Below are 24,408 nucleotides of genomic sequence, written 5' to 3'. Positions count from 1 at the left end.
GCTAAAAAGCTGCGACCTTCAAGAACTAAGTAGCATGAAAAGGGGTATAATGTGTGGATTGAATGGGGCAATAAGATAATTAAAATAAATAAAAAATCTGTTATGCGTTTTGTAATTAAGTGAATGATTAATTAGAAAATTCTGCGTAGTTTGGCAACAGCGCGTAGCCGGCTCACCTACGACTACACACGAACTCAGATCTGAATAGCAGCATTCCGTCCTTAGTCACTGCAGCATTGTTGCGAGAGTCCTATGAGAAGAAATGATGATACGTGTTAATATTTTTATTTAATTTGCAAGAACACCGTCCATTTTGTTGGAAACCTGCAAAGGAATAAATCATTCCTTAACAGTTTATCTAGGCCTAACGATACGAGTAAAAATGTGAATCGTACGGATAGTACTTATGAAGTAAAACAGTGTTAACATTTAGAGGATTTTTTTTTTCTGAGAAAAGTATTGGTTTGAGACTAGTATGGTGTTAGAATTTTTGTTACTCTCTATCCAAGAAATAAGCTTTTAAAATCTACTATAGCTATAAGCTATAGGCCTAAGTAGTAACATGAGCTGCTGCCAGAAAGTCAAAAGGAGGATAGCAATGGCAAATAGAGCTTTTAATAGAAAAAGGAGCATCTTCTGCGGACCTCTGGACAAAGAACTTAGGAAGAGACTAGTGAAGTGCTTTGTGTAGAGTGTGGCATTTATGGGGGCAGAAACATGAACATTTCGACGAAGTGAAGAGAAACGACTAGAAGTATTTGAAATGAGGATATGGAGAAGAATAATGCGTGTGAAATGGACAGACAGAATAAAAAATGAAACTGTTAGAAAGAGTGGGTGAAGAAAGAATAATGCCGAAAGCGATTAGGAGAGAAAAAGAAATTGGTTAGGTCACTGACTGAGAAGAAACTGCCTAATGAAGGATGCATTGGAAGGAATGGTGAACGGACGAAAAGTTCATGACAAAAAAAGATATCAGATGATAGACGACGTTCAGATTATGTGGTTCGTATGCGAAAATAAAGAGGAAGGCAAAAAATAGGAAAAAATTGAGAATGCTGGGTTTGCAGTGAAAAACCTGTCCTTGGGCAAAAAATAGTGGATGAATTGAATAGCCGCCCAGAACAAGACTGTAACCAGCAAATACGAAATTCTTAAAAAATGGGGAAAAATACATTTACTACACATACTTTTAATTTTTTAGAGGAAGGTTGACAATCAGACATGTGTGCTGATTTTAATACGAATACAGCCATTACACGTGCAGCATTAACAACCATTGTTCACGAAAAAGTCTACTTATGAAAAATGAGGGTTACAATCTTGTTCTGGGCGGCTATTCGATTAATACAGACGTGGACAAATTATTAGACTAAATTAATTATATGTGCAACAAAGCTGTATTTATCGGTAGAAATAATGAACAAAAATGTATTTTGCACAGAAATAATGAAGAGGTATTTGAGTCTTGAGGTTACTAATATTTTGTGAACATTCCCTTATTCTTTATTAACACGTTGATTTTGTCAGGGATGCTGGAAACCAAAGTTTGACACGTTCTTTGAATATCACCATCATTTAGCCAGATATCGGACAGTGCTTAAATGAGTCCATGTTTTGTTGTAAGCCTCTTTCTGTTCACTTTCTTCTTCAGTATAGACCACAGATCTTCAATTTTGTTCATATCCGGTCTTCTTGCAGGCCATGGGAGAACAGATTGCAGTATATAATTAAAACACCAGTAGTACCAACACAGCCAGACAAAATATACGTAACCATTGGAAAAATATACTATAAGATGTAAACAATCATATTTGCGACCACCTCTGTGGTGTAGGGGTCAGCATGCTGGTCTCTTACGCAGAGGGCCCGGTTCGATTCCCGGTCGGGTTGAATTTCCTGGTTGAGGTTTTCAAGGTTTTCCCTCAACCGTAAGGTAAATGCCAGGAAATTCGGGCCACAACATCCCTGAATATCACCGGCCTCATTCATCCACGAAATCACATTCATAAGAAATCAGTAATACATATACAGTCGTCATCTAGTTCACAACAATAGAACCAGTCGCAACAATAGTACACAGGCCTTCGGATTTCATCCAAAAAGATTAACTCGCGATATGACCAAAGATGTTAAAGCGAGTATACTGTACTCCAACCACGAGAAAGTCTCCAGGGAATGAAACGAAGCGGGGTGATGCTGTGAATGAATGTTGATGTCATAAGGTCACACACGTGGGTACTCGTATCTCTGTTGGCTATCTCTCAAAGCACAAACCATAACACTGATTTACACATTTTTATACTACCCTAGTTACAAAATTAGATCACTGTTAATCTCCTGGTATTTTAATCCCTCCATACAGGAAATAACATATGCAGGAGAGCACATGATTTTTAAACTGACGTTATAACTCTAATATTATCTAATTCGCTCCAATAGATGACGCAATAGTAAGCACATTCCTTTCTCCTGGTTGGAGAACAATAAATAACAGCGAGAAAGAAAATCATATTTGCAACAATAGAGACTCCGTGAATTATACTGATAGTTGATATGTGAATTATACTGTTTTCAACAAAAACGTTTTAGTCTAATAATTTGTTCACTTCTGTAGTTATATTACTTCCACCCTTTATCATATAATTTCATCAAAAGACTCAACTGAAGACAAGTTTAGTGATTGACACTAAAAAAAGTCTCCGGCTTAGTGACCATAAATTATATATACAACAACAATATAAAATAAGCATTCCTGATACAGGAAACTCAGAGGTGAACAACCGTTTCCGGCCAATTATAGTTCATTCAGCAAGTAAATTGCCCGTCAGTTATATTATACTGTACTGATTTGTGCGATATACATTGGTGGATGAGGTGTCTGAAAGATGGAATTTCTCCAAGCAACTTCACTTTTCATTCTGAAATTTCACATCCCATTCCGAATAGTCTCCGCAATATAAAGAAAGGCCAAATACGTAACTCATTCTACAGTGAATGGCTACCAATTCTAAGGTGAAAATCCGCAGACACTTGGCCAATTAACGGAACACGACACGTGAACTCGCTTGCTTTCTGCAACACTGACTTTGATGAATGCTGTATGACACTTTACCAGTGATTAATACGTGTTGTTCACAGCTCCCAGACTCTCCGCTGAATTTCAACAAGTCTGAGCTACAGGTTAATCATATAAATGCAGATTCGTACAGGAACGAGTTGTACAATTAATCACGACCGGATACAATGGGATGCGTTGCTGTGTGACGTAGGAGCAGCTCTAATGATGTCACAGTTGCAACAAGATGGTGTGCACCGCTCCAGAGCAAAACAAGTTTCCATGTGACACACATGCTGCTGCTGCAGCAGTTCTCACCGTGTTGCTGAAATTAGATACTGCGCTTCAAACGTGTGGTTTAACACCTTCAGTCACCGTGTTACGTGACTTGCATTCTATCTCTTTCCCTCTCTGTCTCCTCCGAAAACTACACCACCTAAGAAATGCCACCAAAATCACACACATTTTGTACATTCAGCTAAATAATAATAATAATAATAATAATAATAATAATAATAATAATAATAATAATAATAATATAATAATATAATAATAATAATAGAATAGAATATGCCACTAGGAAAGTTCAGGATAACACACAGGGTTTGGAATTAAACGGGTTACATCAGCTTCTTGTCTATGCGGATGACGTGAATATGTTAGGAGAAAATCCACAAACGATTAGGGAAAACACGGAAATTTTACTTGAAGCAAGTAAAGCGATCGGTTTGGAAGTAAATCCCGAAAAGACAAAGTATATGATTATGTCTCGTCACCAGAATATTGTACGAAATGTAAATATAAAAATTGGAGATTTATCCTTCGAAGAGGTGGAAAAATTCAAATATCTTGGAGCACAGTAACAAATATAAATGATACTCGGGAGGAAATTAAACGCAGAATAGATATGGGAAATACGTGTTATTTATTCGTTTGAGAAGCTTTTGTCATCTACTCTGCTGTCAAAAAATCTGAAAGTTAGAATTTATAAAACAGTTATTGGTTGTTCTATATGGTTGTGAAACTTGGACTCTCACTCTGAGAGAGGAACAGAGATTAAGGGTGTTTGAGAATAAGGTGCTTAGGAAAATATTTGGAGCTAAGAGGGATGAAGTTACAGGAGAATGGAGAAAGTTACACAACGCAGAACTGCACGCATTGTATGTTTCACCTGACATAATTACAAACATTAAATCCAGACGTTTGAGATGGGCAGGGCATGTAGCACGTATGGGCGAATCCAGAATTGCATATAGAGTGTTAGTTGGGAGGCCGGAGGGAAAAAGACCTCTGGGGAGGCCGAGACGTAGATGGGAGGATAATATTAAAATGGATTTGAGGGAGGTGGGATATGATGGTAGAGACTGGATCAATCTTGCACAGGATAGGGACCAATGGCGGGCTTATGTGAGGGCGGCAATGAACCTTCGGGTTTCTTGAAAGCCATTTGTAAATAATAATAATAATAATAATAATAATAATAATTATAATAATAATAATAATAATAATAATTCATTCATTTCGTGTTCTGCCCAAGGGCAGGTCTTTCACTGCAAACCCAGCTTTCTCCAATCTTCCCTATTTTCTGCCTTCCTCTTTGTCTCCTCATATGATCAATAATAATAATAATAATAATAATAATAATGGAAGGAGGTGTTAAACTAGTTATTTATGCAACGATCATGTAATGATAACTATTAAGACACGAGTACCGGACGAAAAGTACACGAGTGTCTTAATAGCTATTATATGAGAGTCACGTACAACCACAGTCTAGTATAAACAGTCACGAAGTTCAATACGTAGGGAATATGCATCCATAGATAGTTGCTAACCACTAGGATCGCTACTATCCCCTCATCACAGATAATGCGAAATAGTACCGGCATAGTCTATAGTTCTTAGTACTCTCATCACCTCAAGCTTCGTGACTGTATATATTAGACTGTGGTACAGCTGTCTTTCTACGACCTATAGTAAGGTTAGACAAAATTAATTAATTCATTAAAAATTATAATTAATGTTTATATTAACAATGTGAAAGTATGAATATGGTTTTAGATAGTGGGAAACAGAACAGTGATGTTTGAGACAGAGGGAAACTAAAGACTGCAAGTCATTCTTATTTGTAGTTCCTGTAGGTACGAAAATAAATAAATGAAATCACAGTTCCTTTTTGTAAGTTTTAACGTGTACGAGAAATTGTGTTCCAAAATTGCACTGTTCATAATATGTATATTAATAAAACAGGAAGTGTGTAGTTTTGTAGTTGTTTCCATTTTAATTGAGTTTAGTACACTTTTTGCAGTTTGATTAAAGAATTTAACATCTCGAAATCAATGGTATTTATTGAAATGATGACTTCATTTCAGTATGGTCGTAGAAAAATACTTTTACTGTTTCATGTCACCTTCGTTATAACCATCGTGTAACCAACATTACAGTCTTAATTTATAGTCACAGTCTAGTGGAAATATATACAGAAGAGGTTTACAATATAGTCTACAAAGTTTTAGTATCAATTTCATGAAGCGTTATTGAATGTGAAGAATTCGGCTACAGAATATATGGCATGAGAAATTAGGTACTTCTTTAATTTGGCCTTAAATAATCTTATGTTTTGAGTTTAATTTTTTATATCCACAGGGAGGCTATTAAAAATGTTTATTTCCATATAACGCACTCCTTTTTGATAGCACGATAGAGTTACCGATGGAATATGAAAGTCATTTTTTGACGCGTATTTATGCTATGAACTGTTGAATTAGTTACAAAGTTTTCACGATTACATACGAGGAAGATTATTAATGAAAAAATATACTGACAAGCCATGGGCATTATTTGTAGTTTTTTTTTTTAAATAGTCCTACACTATTCCCTAGATCTGGCATCCACTATCATTATAATTACCCTTTTTACAGTAGGAATATGCTGTTACTATCTGTGGAATTTCCCCAGAATATTATTCCGAAACTCATTACCGAGTGGAAGTATGCAAAGTATATTGTTTTTAAGGTTTTGATATTTACTATCTTTTGTATAGATCTAATAGCAAAACAAGCTGAATTTAGTTTTGGTTTTTTTTTTCAGTAGGTTATTTTACGACGCTTTATCAACAGCTTAGGTTATTTAGCGTCTGAATGAGATGAAGGTGATAATGCCGGTGAAATGAGTCCGGGGTCCAGCATCGAAAGTTACCCAGCATTTGCTCATCTTGGGTTGAGGGAAAACCCCGGAAAAAACCTCAACCAGGTAACTTGCCCCGACCGGGAATCGAACCCGGGCCACCTGGTTTCGCGGCCAGACGCGCTGACCGTTACTCCACAGGTGTGGACAGTTTTGGGGTAATTTCTTTAATATGATTTTTTCAGTTTAACACATTATCGATTTTTAAGCCAAGAAATTTGGTTGCTGTTGTTTCTATTAGGGAGCTATTATTAATTATTGCACTTGAAATTTGCGAGGTTGAATTTGAACAGGATTTAAATTCAATTATGTTAATTTTGTTACAATTTAATACTAATTTATTGACTGAGAACCAGTCACATATTTTGAAGAGAATTTCTACTGTTGAAGATTGGAATGTGTTGGAGTTATTGGCTGTAATTACTATACTTGTGTCATCTGCAAATAATATGGGATGACCTACATCTTTTATTAGAGGGCAAGATCATTTATGAACACTAGAAAAAGTAGGAGACCTAATATCTTACTGTGATCCGAGTTCAAATTAATTATTTATCCTGTGCATTTTATGATTAAAATTATTAAAAGAGAAATCCGGAACGAAATAGTTGGGGGGATATCGTAGTGAAGTACAATCATTTAGAAGATTGAGCTGAAAAAAATAATAGGAAATGTACTTGTTTTGATAAGCAAGTCAAGTTGCGCATCATTTACATATAGGGCAATGCGAGTAAGGAGAAATAAATACGATACTCTAAGACGTAGTTCCAACGCTTGCGTAGCCATCAGTTCTTGTACAAATCTCCTACCTTCAGCACCCTGTGATTCAGTACACCACTTAGCGCCGGTAGACAGAGTTCGGCGCATGCGTTGCTCGGGTTGTCTAACCACACAAATCCAGGCGTTCGTGTCTTAATTCACAGGAAATAGTTGCGCAGTATCTTATTTCGTAGGGCAGCACGTTCAACAAGATTAACTGCATTCAATGTAGTTGTGTACACGATGGGTAAGCCCACTTCAAGAACATGAGAATTCGCCGGAAATTTCTGCGCATTAAATCAATAATAATAATAATAATAATAATAATAATAATAATAATAATAATAATAATAATAATACAATACCATAGTGACTCTGTGCTAGCGCTTTGGGCTTGTAAGCCAGGTTCAAATCCCGCTCTATTTTCACTTTGTAACTTCTGTCGTGGTCCAGGCAACACAGGAGTTTCTCCGGTTCCCCTGTGACATCCCAACAAATCATGATCATGATATCATCATCATCGTCGTCGTCATCATAATCATAATCATCATTCCTTTCCCCTCCCGTGTAGAAAAATAATTTAGATTTTCATATCATATCATTCATCTTTCTCGTCTCATTCAATAGCCATATTCAGGTCAAGACGCATGTCTTCATCCGCTTACGGGAGGGGGCGTCCTCTCTACAACCGTTCCTGAGTTCCAAGTCTTCCGCAATATCTGCTAGGATTCATTCCTTAAGAGCAATTCCAAGGGCGCTTCGACACCTTGGAAGGGCCGTTGGAATGAATCCTGTGCTGCTTGGTCACCTTGGCGGTATGAACTCGGTATGAACTTAGGGCGGGGGAGAGTAGGAGGCCCCCATTGGGTGAGCGAGCGAGGGGTCACATGCTGCCGGTGGGCTGGTACACCTTCATCCTCATTCATCCCATACACTTCGGGGTGCACAATAAGCTTAGTATGGCCGACGTGCAAAGAGTAGTCCTAATCTACGTACTTAATAAATTGACAGCGAAATTAATTTTTAGTTCAACATTAGTAGAACCTAAATGTCTCACATCTGCTGGTCTAAAGCATAGCATAAATTTTGGCCCTCGGTTGTACAATGCTTTAACTAAATTACACCCAGAACTTCTAACATGTAACCCACTAACATATAACAAGAAAATTAGAAACGTGTTAATATCTTCAATTTGATTAAATAAATGTATAGCCTATGTGTATGAATTCATCAACCTATATTATATTTGTATTCTATAATTTTGAAATATATATTAGTCCTACTTTTCACGTGCGATATTATTCTTCTCTAGTGTTAATATTATATTATATAATTCCATTGCCGCTGTAATTATATTTTAGTTCCTATTTTATTTTACTTATTTATTTATATTACTATTATTATTTTTTATTTTAATATTATATCTGAACTGCGACCGAGCACGAGCGCTGCTCATTCGGTCTCAAATTTTGTTAATACTACTGTATCTTCTTTTTATATTGCTTGTATTATTTTATTTGTATTTCTCTTTGTTTGTTTTGTAATTATATTTCTTTATTCTGTATATTTGAATTTAAATAAATAAATAAAATAAATAGTTGTAGCTTCTGGACATAATATGAAAATGTATAAATACGAAGTTATTTTACGTTATATAATGTCTTTGCCGTGAAAAATGAAACCAGGTTTACAGACTTATCACACGATTTTGAGCGGGATGGTTGATGTTCTTTGGGAAATCTGGCTTAATTGTAAATAGGTACTTGTAAATCCCAAGTCTGCTTCAACATAAGTTTACTTCTGTATTTGTTCTTATAGAAGACCGAGCAGAAAATGTACTCTCGTAGAAATATGCTGATGAAATGACATTAAGTGTTGTATTCCAATTCGGGAAAAATCGGGATAAATGAGTGGTGTGATTGCAACGAGGACATTGTAGAAATCAGTAGGCCTAATTTAAGCTCTTTATCGATGTTTGTCTTATTTTAAACGGTGAGCATAATGAAATTTGTACCCTAGAGTTTAGAATTCTTCTTCTTCTTCTTCTTCTTCTTCTTCTTCTTCTTCTTCTTCTTCTTCTTCTTCAATAGCTCTACAGCCCAATTGGGCTTTGGGCTTCCTCAACAATTCGCCTCCATTCATCTCTTCTTTTCGCTTTCTCCCGCCAACCAGATATAGCCTACGTAACCTCTTCAGATCATCCAAGATATCTTGAAACCATCTTTTCCTAGGTCTAAAAAGTGCCCGTATTACGTGCAATACAAATCCAACAAGGTTCACTTTATAGCAAGATAAAGTACAGTCATCGCTTTTAAGAAATTGATTTAAAAAATCAAAATAGACCTATAGGGTAGGTACGCACGACTTGCAGGCCAAGATAAGTTCCTCAGGCGCTCTCATTCTTATAAAATAAAAAATATTCCAGCAGCTAATACAAATCAGAGAACGTGATAAAGTTAGACTTAGTTGAAATGCCGTTTGAAAACACAGCTTGAGGTGTGGACCACTGGTTGGGAATCGCTGCGCTATAGGCCCTAATATTTCTTCAAGCCCACTTTAATTCAGTTACTGTAAATTAGAAAATAATATCACTTTTGCCAATAATAATAATAATAATAATAATAATAATAATAATAATAATAATAATAATAGTTATCATCATCATTATAATCACGAAGAGAAAAATGAATTGGCTGGGTCTCTCGCTAAGAAAAAACTGCCTACTGAAGGCTGCACTGAAAGGAATTGTGAATGGGAGAAAAGTTCGATGTAGGTGATAGACGACATTAAGAAATTTGGATCGTAGCATATATGGAGACTGAGAGGAAAGATATAAAATAGCAAAGATTGGATAATGCTGGGTTTGCAGTGAAAGACCTACCCTTGGTGCTGTATTATGAATATTAGTATAGTAATAATATGTATCCACAGATCTACATTAACATATCGGGACACTTTAGAGAAATTTCGGAAATATTTCAGCAAATCTTTCGCGGCAACCAGAATATTTGGGCCTTAGGAACGCGAAGTAGGCGCCAGTTGCAACTTTGTGTCTTATGTGTTCTTGTATTTTTTATTAAGCTTTATTAAACCATCTAGATTCTTTGCTGCTTAACACAGGCCTATAACGTTATGCCGACAGACACTATCAGAATAAGTATTTTTGTAATTTATGCTCATGAAAGCAGCGTCTTTATCCAGATTACCTTAAAACCGCATGCACGTTACTGTCCGTGTATGATATTTCGAAATTGTGTTCGAAGCAAGTACAATCAATTATTAATTATACATACTTTGTACGTTTGTATTCTGTGTTCAAATTTTCTTGATCGTTTTACTTTTTATGTTAGGCTGCGTGTTCCAGACGGTATGTGTAAGTCCTTAGCCTAACATCGAGTAAGTTATTGTATCTCAAAACAAATTGTTACTTATTCAACTCACCTTTCAACCGTATACACTTAGCACAACGGTCATAAAGTAATTTCTAAGCCATTAAAAAAATTGTATGTCTTGGTCTGAAAATTTCTACTCATACAATCGATGGAAACTTCTTTCCTTTCAATGAATTTATTTATTTATTTAAAGCTAAATTCATCAATTTCCTGCAAAGCATCCAGATGCATTATGCGCATTGTTTAAAAAACCCTCGCTTATAATAATTAACTCTAAATTATAACATCAGTGTCTACTTAACACCGGGAATAGGACAGATACGGGCAGCGATCTTGCTCTGACGGATTTTCCATTTATTTGTGTCTTATCTTAAGTGTGACAAACAAAATTTGCCGCCAATAATTGTAAGTAATATCATCATTCCACACAGCTCGACTGTGAAAAACGCCTGAAATGAAATGAACACGTGAATCACATTTGAAAATATTTTCCATTATTCACTCATTCACCTATACCTCGGCTGTACAATATATACTGTTTAGATTGATTTATTTATCTTATTTACTTGCAAATGACTTTTAGAGAACCCTGAGGTTCATTGCCACCCTCACATAAGCCCGTCGCTATCAGTCTCTATCTTGTACAAGATTAATCCAGTCTCTAGCATCATATCCTCTTTCCCTCAAATTTATTTTAATATTATCCTCCCATCTACGTTTTGGCCTCCTCAAAGATCTTTTTCCCTTAGGTCTTCCAACTAACACTATGCATTTCTGGATTCACCCTTACGTAGGCCTACTATATGCCCTGCTCATCTCAAACGTCTGGATTTAATGTTCCTAATTATGTTAGGTGAAAAATACAATATATATTATTTTGATGTACCGAAGTACATATGATATTTCCATGCAGATATTCTGCGTCATCATACGATGAAAGAGTAATGGAACGGAAAAAAATTCTCTCCGGCGCCGGGATTTGAACCCGGGTTTTCAGCTCTACGTGCTGATGCTTTATCCACTAAGCCACACCGGATACAACCCCGACGCCAACTAGTCACTCATATCGAGTGCACCTCAGCACATGTGTGGACTTCGGTCCTGCGTTCATAGACATCTATGACGTAGTGCAGAGGGCGGCCACTAGAGGGAACCCAAGAGTTGGAGCTTAATCTGAGACGATTCTAACCGGCGTCGGGGTTGTATCCGGTGTGGCTTAGTGGATAAAGCATCAGCACGTAGAGCTGAAAACCCGGGTTCAAATCCCGGCGCCGGAGAGAATTTTTCTCCGTTCCATTACTCTTTCATCGAAAAATATACAATGCATGTAATTCTGCATTGTGTAACTTTCTCCATTCTTCTGTAACTTCATCCCTCTTAGCCTCAAATATTTTTCTAAGCACCTTATTCTCGAAGACCCTTAACCTCTGTTCCTCTCTCAAAGTGAGAGTCCAAGCTTCACAGTCTTACAGAATTGTTCAATAAATTAATTCTAATTTTCATTTTTTAAAGGCCACTGGACGACAAAAGCTTCTCAACCGAATAATCTAACAAATTTAATTATGTGTTGGAATTATCGATAAATTACTACTGTATGAAGAATATTCAGTCATTATTCTCTTACTTAGCATTTATTTTGTAGAAGAGTTAAAAGGACTGAACTTGGAAAAGAGAGGCTTTAGAAAAATGTTCTAAAAGCAAGAGAAATGTACAATTAATTTTTTCTGATAAATACTTGTATTAGAGTTCTTTAAAAATGCATAGTTCAAAAGGTCGACTTCTATTTTGATGTTTCCAATTCAATTTGAAACTCTGACAGTTATTGTTTATATGCATAGATTCTATTTTTTAAATTTAACCAAGTCTTACTGTTTTCATTTTGTTACAAAGCCATTACTTTCAGTTTTATTGACAAAAATATATTTATTTCCCCTTGTGTTCAGCTAGCTATCACATTTTTTTTTTTTAAATTATCATTGAGCCATATTTTCATGAATAATTATATTTGAAACTCTAAAATAATTATGTTCAGATATTCTAAAATTCCCTTCACTAGGTCAAATTACTGGACATTTTGTCCGAGGATGCCTCACACCACTCTGGTAGCTGAGTCTGTCATCAGCCCCCTCCCCCACCCTCGAAAATACACATGGACGCCCTTGTCTTCTCAGCAAAAATTTTGAAGTGATGACATTGGAAAAGTTTCCACGTTACACGTCAAAGCATGTAATTTTGCGTGAAGAATTACGAATGGTCGTAATTAAGCGGCTTTGCTTCCGTGTTACATGTCGACGTTAAGTTTTCATTCCGCTTTGGAGTTCAATATAAGATGGCGTCGCGGTGTTCACCGGCGCTGAGACCCGGATCTACCGGGCGACTGGGGCCTCGCTCGCCGCCAAGCAGGCTTCGCCCGGCCCGGCTCGAGAATTAGGCCTAAATGCCGGTCGGCCGCCCGGTTGCTCGTTCGCTTGTTCGGCCGCTCTCGCAGCGCGTCGGAGAGAGCTGGAATGTTGCTAAGGGCAGACGGATTTGATAATGATTTTTCTTAGCCACAAACATGCGCACCGACCTTTGTAATCATTCGTATCCTGTGGCTATTATCATGAGAAATGTCAAGGTTGAAGTAATGCTGCGTACGTTGGTGTAGGATTTGTTACCAATTTTTTAAGCATTGTGTTGGTTATTGATTCACTGGCTAATGGTTGCAGTTGGTGAGGCGAGGTGAAGTTCTCGAATACCACAATGCACATGTAAAAGAAGTAGGCCTAATAGTAAGGATGGAAAGGCATAAAATTACTAATATAAATAATAGACCTATATAGTACATACATATAAGTAATACAAATACAAATACTGACACGTATTCTACATGACGTTACATTTGATGATTGTCTTGGAGACCCCATTGCACAAGTTTAATTTCTAAACTCAATAGCATTTGTTATCAAATCAGAATTTTGAGGACGGTAATAAATCACGATGTATTAATGTCTTATTATTTCGCATACGTCTAGTCAAGGCTTTCATATGGTATTTGTTTTTGGGGATCTGGAACCATGCTGAATGATATATTTATTGCTCAAAAGCGTATTGTCAGATGCATAGCGGGCGTTGACAGTAGGACCTCTTGTAGGGAAGATTTTTTACAATATAATATTCTTACTGTTTATGGTTTATATATATTTTTAATGTTTTACTACTAATTTATAAAAATCTGTCTGATTTTCACCAAAATTGTGACTTCCATACCTACGATACTCGTAAAAAAAATAGTTTAACTATTCCAGCACACCATCTTACAAACACTAGTAGAACCTATATGGTCTTTGGTATCAAAATCTATAATAGTTTGCCTGATGACATAAAATATAAAAAAAAAATTCTCTCAAATTTAGGAATTATATAAAAACGAAATTAATAAAATTGTGTCCCTACAGTCTTGAGGATGCACGCAAGGGCCCTCGAAATGAATAATGTTTTTTATATTTGACTTATTTTAAATTAAATTGTAATTGTATATATTTGACCATGTCTATGCATATATTATGCCTTCGACAATAAAGTTCTATCTGCATGCATGCATGCATGCATGCATGCATGCATACATACATACATACATACATACATACATACATACATACATACATACATACATACATACATACATACATATTTTGCATGCATGCATAGGGGAGAGTTGGCTAAAACAAGATACTTAGCGCGAAATAGCTAATATCTTCGAGATCACTGAGAGTAATAACAAACAATTATTGTTCATGAGTCCCTTAAGGAATGTATTTTAATAAGTGATTTGGAAATGTGCTCTGTACTACAATGCTTAAGAGGAAAATAATGTTTATTGAAAGTTTTTCAAGTGTCCCTTTTTGCCCAACTGGTTGGATAAAACAGGATAGTTATATAAATCAATTGAAATTGTTGTGATATTAATGAATAAGTCAAAAAAATTGCACACAAAACATGAGTATGAACAAAAGAAATCATTTCTATGTCAATTTGAACATTATATTGCTGTTAATTATTATAAATATTATAATTATTCAAATTGAGAAATGTGCATTTACAAAATCTTCTGCATCTATGACACTACATTCCTCATGAGTCCACTCTTGGCACTGGGCACACAGGATTCACCCGTCTTCCGATTTTGAATTTGGATAGAGGTCGTTGCAATAAATATATGTCTCATCTTTGTCCTCGTTTTCCTCCTCCTCAGAGCTGTTTAAGGGATCAGTGGACCTAACTTTTCTTGAATTGCTTGTCGACTTTTTGTTTTCCACAGAAAACGCATTGCCACACTTAGGCCTACTGCCGATTTCTTATAATTTAATTTCTTTACCATTTTCTTGCCCTTGTTTCCATAGCTATTACGAGCTCATACTTGTAAGGTGAAGAGGTCAATATTGCTGCCTTCCCTCGTCTTCTATCATTATTTGTTGGTCCTAACTTATACCGAGCTTGGGGAATTTTCATAATAACAAAACACTATCCCGTTTTGGCCAACCGCGTGGTATCTCGTTTTGTCAGACCACGCGTTGAAATTTAAAATACACCGATAGTTACGAAGAAAGAAATCGAATTTAACTGAACTACAATTGAAGACTAATAACTATAGAATTATTTCAAACACTTACCTATTGGCTGTTGAAGTTAAATGCCTCGTTATGAACACCTTAAAATGAAGGAAATATTTTAGGAAACACGGCGTTTTCTAAATTCTGATTCACACAACACACACTCGAGGGAATTCTCACCAAGTAATGGCTGCCCAGTGAAGAGCTTGCGTGTAGGAAGGGAATATCTCATTTGAGAGGTGGTAGCATTTTCCTACGAAATAAATGTGATATCCTGTTTTGCCGTACCATCTTGTTTTAGCCATACATATGTAAATACATACATACATGCATGCATACATACATACATACATACATACATATGTAAATACATACATACATACATACATACATACATACATACATACATACATACATACATACATGATGTCTCTTCTTATTCATGTGAAGAGTGTGATCTGAAAACGTGTTCAGTCCATTTTCATGAAAGAACTGGGCTAGTTTTTTTAATCCTTCGGCCTAGGGACTGAGCGAGTTTTCAAGTGGCATTATACTGTAGTTTGTATTATAGGGCAGACTCGACTAATTTCGTGATACTAAGGTTTTGGTGCAAAAACAAGTTTTAAATCATTAAAATATATTTTTATACGTACATTATTAGGTTTCAGGAAGTTACATGTCGGCATTTTTTACCTCAAATAAATTTATACAATAATTGAAAACAAGGAATACAAATAAAGAAAAAAATTAGCATGCTAGAAGAGTTGGTATAATTTCGTGATAGTACAAGGGTATTTTCGTCATAGTCCTTAAATTCAAAATACATTATTTAGGCACATTCAGTCAAGTGTTAAATTCCTCAATCAGATTCATATCTACAACCCAAACAAGTAAAGTTCTTTCTGTATTTTGAAAGGTACTGATATGTATCATGTATTGATCACAACTGACACACTAAATCCATCTTTCACCATGCTTGTCGTCCTCGAAATTTCCTGAGCAAGATACGCACAAAAATCATTCGGTTTTTCTTTTAGCACAGATCTTCTTCGTTTGACTCCCGAAGATGATGCTGTTTTGTTGTCTACCGCTTTTAACTCGCTTGAGAGACTAGAAATGTCATTCTCCTTGAGTGCTGCTTTGGTCCCTTCTGGTCCTTGTCGAACTTGGCGAAGGAAAAGGCGAGGTTTCACTGCGGCAGTTTTGCTTTGTTTTAGACACAATCAATTGACTCTTTCACATTACTCATATTACATATTCATATGTTATATTGCATTTATTTCTTTCCACATTGACCCTGCGATTATCTTCTATCTGCAACGTGCACGACATGCACAATTTATCAGAGATGCTATGAACACACACAAATATTTTACGTTTCATGCATCCGATATTTCTTCCACCAGAGAATGTTGTTACACCATAGAAAAAAAATTAAAGAGAAAAAAAATGACCTCGTGAAATGTGAAACCTCCCAAGATAAGGCAGTGTTACAAATCAGTGCATTGATAAGTTTATATTTTTCACTAAGAAGTAAGTTATACAATGTCAGTCAGTACTTACCATTGAAGACAATTTGGACCATAAAACACAGCAAAAGACTCTTCTGTTAACAAAGGAAATCGGATGTTTTATTCACTCACAAATTCAAAGCTATAGATCTCACAACTCTTCAAGTAGTTTCCAAAAAATCCGCTCACGTCACTGCAAGAGCGCAGTAAACAAAGTTTATGTTATAGTACATCTTCTGCCATTTATATTATACCATCAAAATTACATTTGTCGTTGGTATAATTTCGTTATAAATTTAAATAACAATATCACGAAATTATCCGTGTCACGAAATTAGTTGAGTTTGTCCTATCCGTAACAACAACGAGCTACATAACATGCGACTAATGCATTATGGCTAGGGTTGCCGTAAGACGTCCGTATTTTGTACGTACTGCTTGTATTTTAGGACTCGTGTCCGTGTTGGTATCGTACAAGTAAAAAGTGACGAAATGCCCGTATTTTTTCTTCGGACTCGGAAAGGAGCTTAATAATTAATTGCTAAATCCTTCAAGAAATGGAACCTACTACATGGTAACCAATGGTAATGGCCATTGTTTTGTACTGTACTTCGGTATTAAAGATAGGGGAGAGTTGGGTAGTATCAGACATCGGGTAATATCGGACAGTTCGTTTCTTTCATCTACTACCACATGGTAGTACCCAAATGACATGGTTACGTTTCTGTATGCGACATCACAGAAACGTAACCATGTCATTCAGGCACTATCATCTGGTTGTAGATGAAAGAAACTCACTGTCCAATATTACCCATGTCCGATACTACCCAACTCTTCCCTAACCAAAGACCAAAGCACTGCATTCACAGATAACGAAGTTCACGTCCAGGAGAAAACATAAATTCATCCCCCAGGTAGCTAAACAGAAACTGGCGACATTGATCACAGAAAGTGAAATGAAAGAGGAGGATTTCAAAGAAAATACGCTGAAACTTTGTGACCAGTGCATTTCATATCTGGAACCATGGGAGGGGAATTTTGAGGTTGTGAGTAATTCTGCTTGATTGAGGTAGATTCAGGTTTATGAATTGCAATGTCAAAAAAATTAGCGAGTTTATAAATGAACTCGTTTCTAAACCTGATGCTTCCATCAACATTGACCAACTTTTTCATGAGATCTTGCTTGTCAATCTTGTGCTTTAAAAATGGAAGAAAACGTAGAGAAATTGGAAAAGAAAAATAGAGACAGAGAGATCCGAACAGAGAGCAGAAAGGTTTAAATCTATGTAGGCTATTAAAAATTAAAAAGATTAAAAATAATGGAGATAATTATTACAGTTGTCTGAACACTATTTATTGATAAAATAAATAAAATAATAAAACTGGTTAGAAACCATACATGTTTCGGGGGCTATGTTGTACCACGACTACGGTGTAGATGTTCTACAGCGTGTCGTATCTTAAAGAGGACTCTGTTGTATTTTGACCTTTTAAGTATTTAACTATGTAGGCTATTTAAGTTTCGAACATTTTAAAAGAAAGTGAAAATCTATTTAACAATTTTGAGAAAGTTTTAGAATTTTTGTACTGTGTTCCAAAATTTTCACCCGTGGAAAATATTTTCTTTGATGAAAATCATTTGGACACCTGGAAGGAATATTCTCCAAATAAATAAGGTAAAACATTGCTTCAAATTGAAGCCAGTTCAAAGTTTTCATGCGTTTATTTCTATGACCTCGTCAAAGAAAATACCACCATTCCCCATAACTATAATCCTGGAACACAACTATGGTCTATTCAAATGTTGTACTCCATATTGTAGTACCTCGTTTATCTATATTTTTCTGTACTGTGGTTTGATGTCAAGTCAATGCAGCTATCTACGAACGGTCTATGTTACTTCTACAATGTTTTTTGAATAGTTGTATCGTGGACCACAGTTGTTTCCAGGACCATAGTTACGGGAAATGACGGTACTTCTTTTCTAAAGCAAGTACATTCTTAGCAGAAGCATGAAAATGATTGATGATTTACATAATTAATACTGTGTATGTTTAAATCACTTAATGAGACTAGCATATTTGTAACTATTAGAATATTAACGTTATCAAGTAGAAGTATGATATATTTTCAGTTTTGCTGTTAATTTTTTATGTATTGGTACAATATAGGCTTAGTAGATAGCTTTCTGTAATGCAAATAATATTCCAAATATTTTAGAAAACAAAAAGTGTCCCTAGTTTTGTATCGAGAATTATGGCAGCCCTAATTTATGGCCGATTTCTTCTGTGTTTTAAATTTCATAATAAAGCACGAAAAGGAACTTCACAGAATACATAATATTATACCATTCTCATTGTTCAGATAATTGTGTAACAGTAAACACAGTAGCAGACTTGAAGTAAAATAAATAAATAAATAAATAAATAAATAAATAAATAAATAAAGACATTTTCAATGACGGTTGCAAGGTACAAAATAATTGACCATAGGCCTAAGTTCAATACAGTAGGCTATAGGGTAAGTGAAGGTATTAACATCATTAATTCAAAAAATGGGTTACAACTGACCAGAAAACGGACAATAATATTGATATTTTAGATATTGTTCATTTGTACCCTTTCCTATGGAATGTACGTTTCAAAAGTTGTAATTGTGATAAGGCTTTGCAACAATACAAGTAAATAAAAGTATGACGCATACTAGCGCTGTTACCTGCAGTGAAGATAATAACACCACTTATTTTTTTTTTTACAAAGAAATGTGTTTATAAGCAAAGATGTCAAATATAAGAATATGTTATAGAATTAAACAACTATAGAAATAAATGATTAGGGACAACAAAAAATTCTCAATACTCATTATCGCATAACTTTTAAAAATTCAATCAAGTTCACTGTCATGGAGTAGTGCACAACCATCTTCACATAATGAACAGAGTTCAGTTTTCTTTGTGCTTCTCATGTCGCAGGTTTCGTGGTGTCCAAGTCTGATCGATTACACTGAACAACAAATTTTTACTTTTTATCTTGCTCCGAAATACAAATAAGTGAATATTACTAATATATGGCACATATATCTGAATTTAAAATCCAAATTGCCCCATCACGTACCATTTTCCGGGGAAAATTAATTGAATTTTTATGACAAAACTTATTTGTTTCTAATTTTTCACTGCTACTGATAAAATTACAACAAACTAGGGATTCAAAATTCCTCATTGGCCTAATACTTGAAAAATATGTACTTGATACAAAAATGATGTTACATAGTGTAAAAAACAACAATAAAAATATTTAATGCGTATAATGAGAAAAATTTCGGAATAATTTTCTAGATGACTTCTGTTTATAACTAGACCCGGGACTGTGTTTTACAAGGAACCAACAATAATCTGTAAGCATGCTTGATGATGATCTTCCTTTATGTCGCCTTTCCATTTCAGATATTTCTTGATGATATTTTTCCCCATGCTCGTCGCTTACCGCTCCAAGGTTAGGAGGAAAGAAATCCAAATGAGAATGTAAAAAGTGTATTTTGAGAGACATATTACACTCCATTTTGTCATACGCACTTAACATGATTTCCACAACAAGATCTATATAGTTCTCTGTCCTAGAATTTCCAAGGAAATATGAGCAAACATCTTTGAAAGCGCGCCATGCCATTCTTTCTGTAACAGAAAGTTTTGTTCTCAAACAAAGGGTCAGCCATAACTTTGCGAATTTGTGGACCGATGAAAATGCCCTCTTTTAATTTGCCTTCACTAAAAGTGGTAAACTTTACCTTTAAATATTGAAAACGACACCTTTGTTCATTGCATAGATCTCACTTTGAACTTTATGAAGTTTACTTAATAGAAGGGACCAATATCTGTTTATTTATTAGAAATACAAAAGAACATGCCAACAACCATAAGAAGCCGGAAATAAGTCATAAACTCATAAAATGCATTAGCCTTTGTTTTGGTTTATACCCCCAACTAGCGCCAGATGTTTCCTTATCGAAAAGTGAAATCATAGTATATCTTAAAAACCTTACGTGAAACGAAGAAAAGAGATGCATTTTCGGATTCAGCGCACGTCATACCATAAGGGACACATTGTTTTAAATTGGAGCAAAATTCTTATTGTTCAGTGTCATCTTTAAATTAGAGACGATTAAACTGACCGCTATTAGGCCTATTACATATTCTCACAGAGAGGTGGCGTTATTACCTACAGTCGCAAATTCTGTTTTAAATTAATAGCCTAAATGATTGTCATAATATATTATAAATTTGAAAACAATACCACTCCACTAAATGTAAGAACATAGTTATATATATATATATATATATATATATATATATATATACATACATATATATATATAATTATAAAATAGTAGATGGCGTTATAAACGTAGGTCCACTGTGTATAATATTCTGGGATTTGTGTATGTAACTGAGATATTCTGATTTTAATTATACGTTGGTCCATTGGTTAATTGGGCCTATGCATTTTAGCGCAGATTTCGTATATGACAATATGATAAATTCAAGAATAATTAACGCCAGGAAAGTTACAGGAACACTAAATTCTATTCTATGGCAGAAGAATATTAGGACAAAAACAAAAATGATGATACATGAATCCATAGTTAAACGCACATTACTCTATGGATGTGAAGTTTGGCAGATACTTGAGCGTATGAAAAATAAGCTTTTATCTACTGAAATGGATTTCCTTAGAAGATCAGCCATGAAATCAAGACTAGATAGGGTCAAGAACGAAGAAATTAGAAGACTTGTGCATAAAGAAAAAACAGTCATCGAAGTAATACAAAGAAGACAGTTAATTTGGTACGAACATGTTCAGCAGATGGAAAACGAAAGACTGCCGAAAACTATCTTAAAATGGGTTCCAAATGGGAGAAGAAAAAGTGGGCGACCGCGAGATATATGGATTAAAGGAGTTAAAGCTATGTCACAGAGAGAGTTACAAGACGGTGATTGGGAAGACAGAAGAAGATGGCAACTAGGATCCTGAAAGTGACCCTTCTCGCTGTACTCATATATGAGTACCTTGACATTCTTAACTCTTAGTAATAAGTCTTTAATAATAATTTTTAATCACATCAATACCTTAATGTTCGTCCTCAGCACAAGACAATGAAACCTCGGTTTTAGTCCACGTGGATTAGACAAGTAGATGTCATTTTATAATGGAAGCAGCTTATTGGTTGCAACATTAAAATAGAGGCGAGTGATTGGAGCGGCGACATAAGAAATTGAAAACAATAATACAAATAAATTTCAAAGACCTGCCGAATGTTAAGCATGAGACCGCGGCGATAATGTCACAATGCGATCACAGCACTTTTTTCAATGTTATGCCCTCTCACCGTGAGAGTCTCACGTGAGAAGCTTAAAGAACTTAACTGGTATTATATTACGATACGTTAGGAAGGCAAATCTCGTTGCTCTCAATCGTAAATTTTGTGTTGAGAGACGCCACTAGCTCTGTTATAAGAGTAGCCAGTATCAACACTCAGTAATGACCATTCAGACCATCAATTCAAAGAAAAGACCGCCAGCCATTGTAGCAGCTGGACACGTGGCGGTTCAGTTTAATTTGAAACAGTAGAGTGCAGTTGTTTTGTACCAAGGTGATTTTTATTTTAATTGTCATTATAATGAGTGACAGTCGGAAAAAGCTAAGTGGCTCTCAGTACCGGAAACACCTCTGATTGGGGTTCTGTCTGATATGTAAATCTATTATCAACAGTACATCTGACTTGACGATATGTGTCAGAGGAAAAACAGTTGTTTGTATACATCTGAAGTCTGACTAGTGTAGTATGTAGCTAGTCAACGATGTATGCAATGGAGGGGGAAAGGAACTGGCCACCCTACCCCATTATCACCGTCCTTCGCAAGTCTCTCGTGGCTCCGACTTAAAGAACGTAGAACTTTACACTCTTTGTCTTTACTCTTTCGAATTCTGCACACTTCAACACCAAATTACCTTTCGTCTCGTTTCTCTTATCTATACTCTAACCACGACGTAAATACCAGATCACTTATCTGTGGCACGCTAAGTATACCTCTTCATAGAACATCTTGTTATTCATCATCTTTTACAATGTCCACCTCGCGTCAATGGAATTCCTTGTCACAAAGTATTAGGGGCTGCAAGACAATAAACACCTTTAAGAACAGCTTAAAAGATAACCTTATTAGCATTTCACTCCAATCATACTGATTTAAACTATCACTGACTACATTGTTACTTTTTTCTTTAGACATCATCCTGATTGTGCTGTATTTTAATTGTCTCGTAATAATCTCTTTCTATTATCTAATATTATTTGAAATATATTAACATTCTATGTATTTTAGTTTAATTCTGCTACACAGTTTATTTCAGTGTTTAATTAATGGTTCATAGTATTTTGTTGTTTAATTTGTAAATAACTTTTGTATACATGTAACTCTCATCTAAACCAAATTGATGAATTCTTTGTAAGTTCATGCATATGTATATACACTTTTTGCTGGTTGAGTGGAAGAGAAGGCCTTACGGCCTTAACTCTGCCAGCTAAAATAAATTATTATTATTATTATTATTATTATTATTATTATTATTATTATTATTATTATTATCTCCTAGCCTAATTGCCTCATGAGTGATGGTGTCACTTGTGGGTTGTATTGTATTGTTTTTATTAACATTCCATGGTATTCATACATTGCTTACAGCAAGAATATGGAACAAGTCAAAAAACTTAATACTATTATAACATCTTAATTTATAGTCACAGTCTAGATGAAATATATACAGACGAGATTTACAATAAAGTCTACTAGTACAACACAAAGTTTTAGTATCAATTTCATGAAGTGTTCTTGAATGTCATGAATTCACCTACAGAATAGAAGGCGTGAGAAATTAGGTACTTCTTTAATTTGGCCCTAAATAATTTTATGTTTTGAGTTTCATTTTTTTATATCGATAAGGAGGCTATTAAAAATTTTTACTCCTTTTTGATAGCACGATAGACTTGCCGATGGAGAATGAAAGTCATTTTTTGACGTGTATTTATGCTATGAACTGTTGAATTAGTTACAAAGTTTTCACGATTACATATGAGGAAGATTATTAATGAAAAGATATACTGACAAGCCATGGTTTTGTAGTTTTTGAAAATAGTCCTACACGATTCCCTAGATTTGGCACCTACTATTATTCTAATTACTCTTTTTTGTAATAGAAATATATTGTTACTATCTGTGGAATTTCCCCAGAATATTATTCCAAAGCTCATTACCGAGTGGAAGTATGCAAAGTATATTGTTTTTAAGGTATTGATATTTACTATCTGTCTTCGGACAGTTGACTAAAAATACCGGAAACTCGCGAAAGACAAGGCAATAAAAAAGAGAAAATTGTGAGAAAAAGTGCAAAAATAGATGTGCTAATTAAAAAACAAACACAGCCAGCTTGTTCCAGTTCGAGTCCAGATATATCAGAGTGTAAGAGTGTGGCGAAGAGTACCGAAAATAGTGGAGTGTGTGGTTTATCTGAATCAGTAATAATGACGCGGAATCAATTATTTCAGTTGAGCCAAATGTCGCATATAGGGCGAAATAAGGGGTGGAAATATTTTTCTCTGCCTAGAGACGCCTAATACAATTTTCATACAGTTATTAAATGTTTAGCTCCACATCATTCTTGTGTGAAAAAATTGGACTAATCATCGACGAAGTATATTATAAAAATGCATTACTTTATAGAATGCAATGCCTGTCTTCATAGTAACGAAAACTAATTTCCATATTAACAGACTATTGAACGCACATGAAGAGTTCGCGCGCAGCGCTCTGCAGTTACATGGCAGATCATGTTACGTATCACAGCGACATAATA

This window comes from Periplaneta americana, chromosome 9 (assembly GCF_040183065.1).
Source record: "Periplaneta americana isolate PAMFEO1 chromosome 9, P.americana_PAMFEO1_priV1, whole genome shotgun sequence".
NCBI classification, from domain to species: Eukaryota; Metazoa; Arthropoda; class Insecta; order Blattodea; family Blattidae; genus Periplaneta; species Periplaneta americana.
This window is presented reverse-complemented; position numbering follows the sequence as displayed.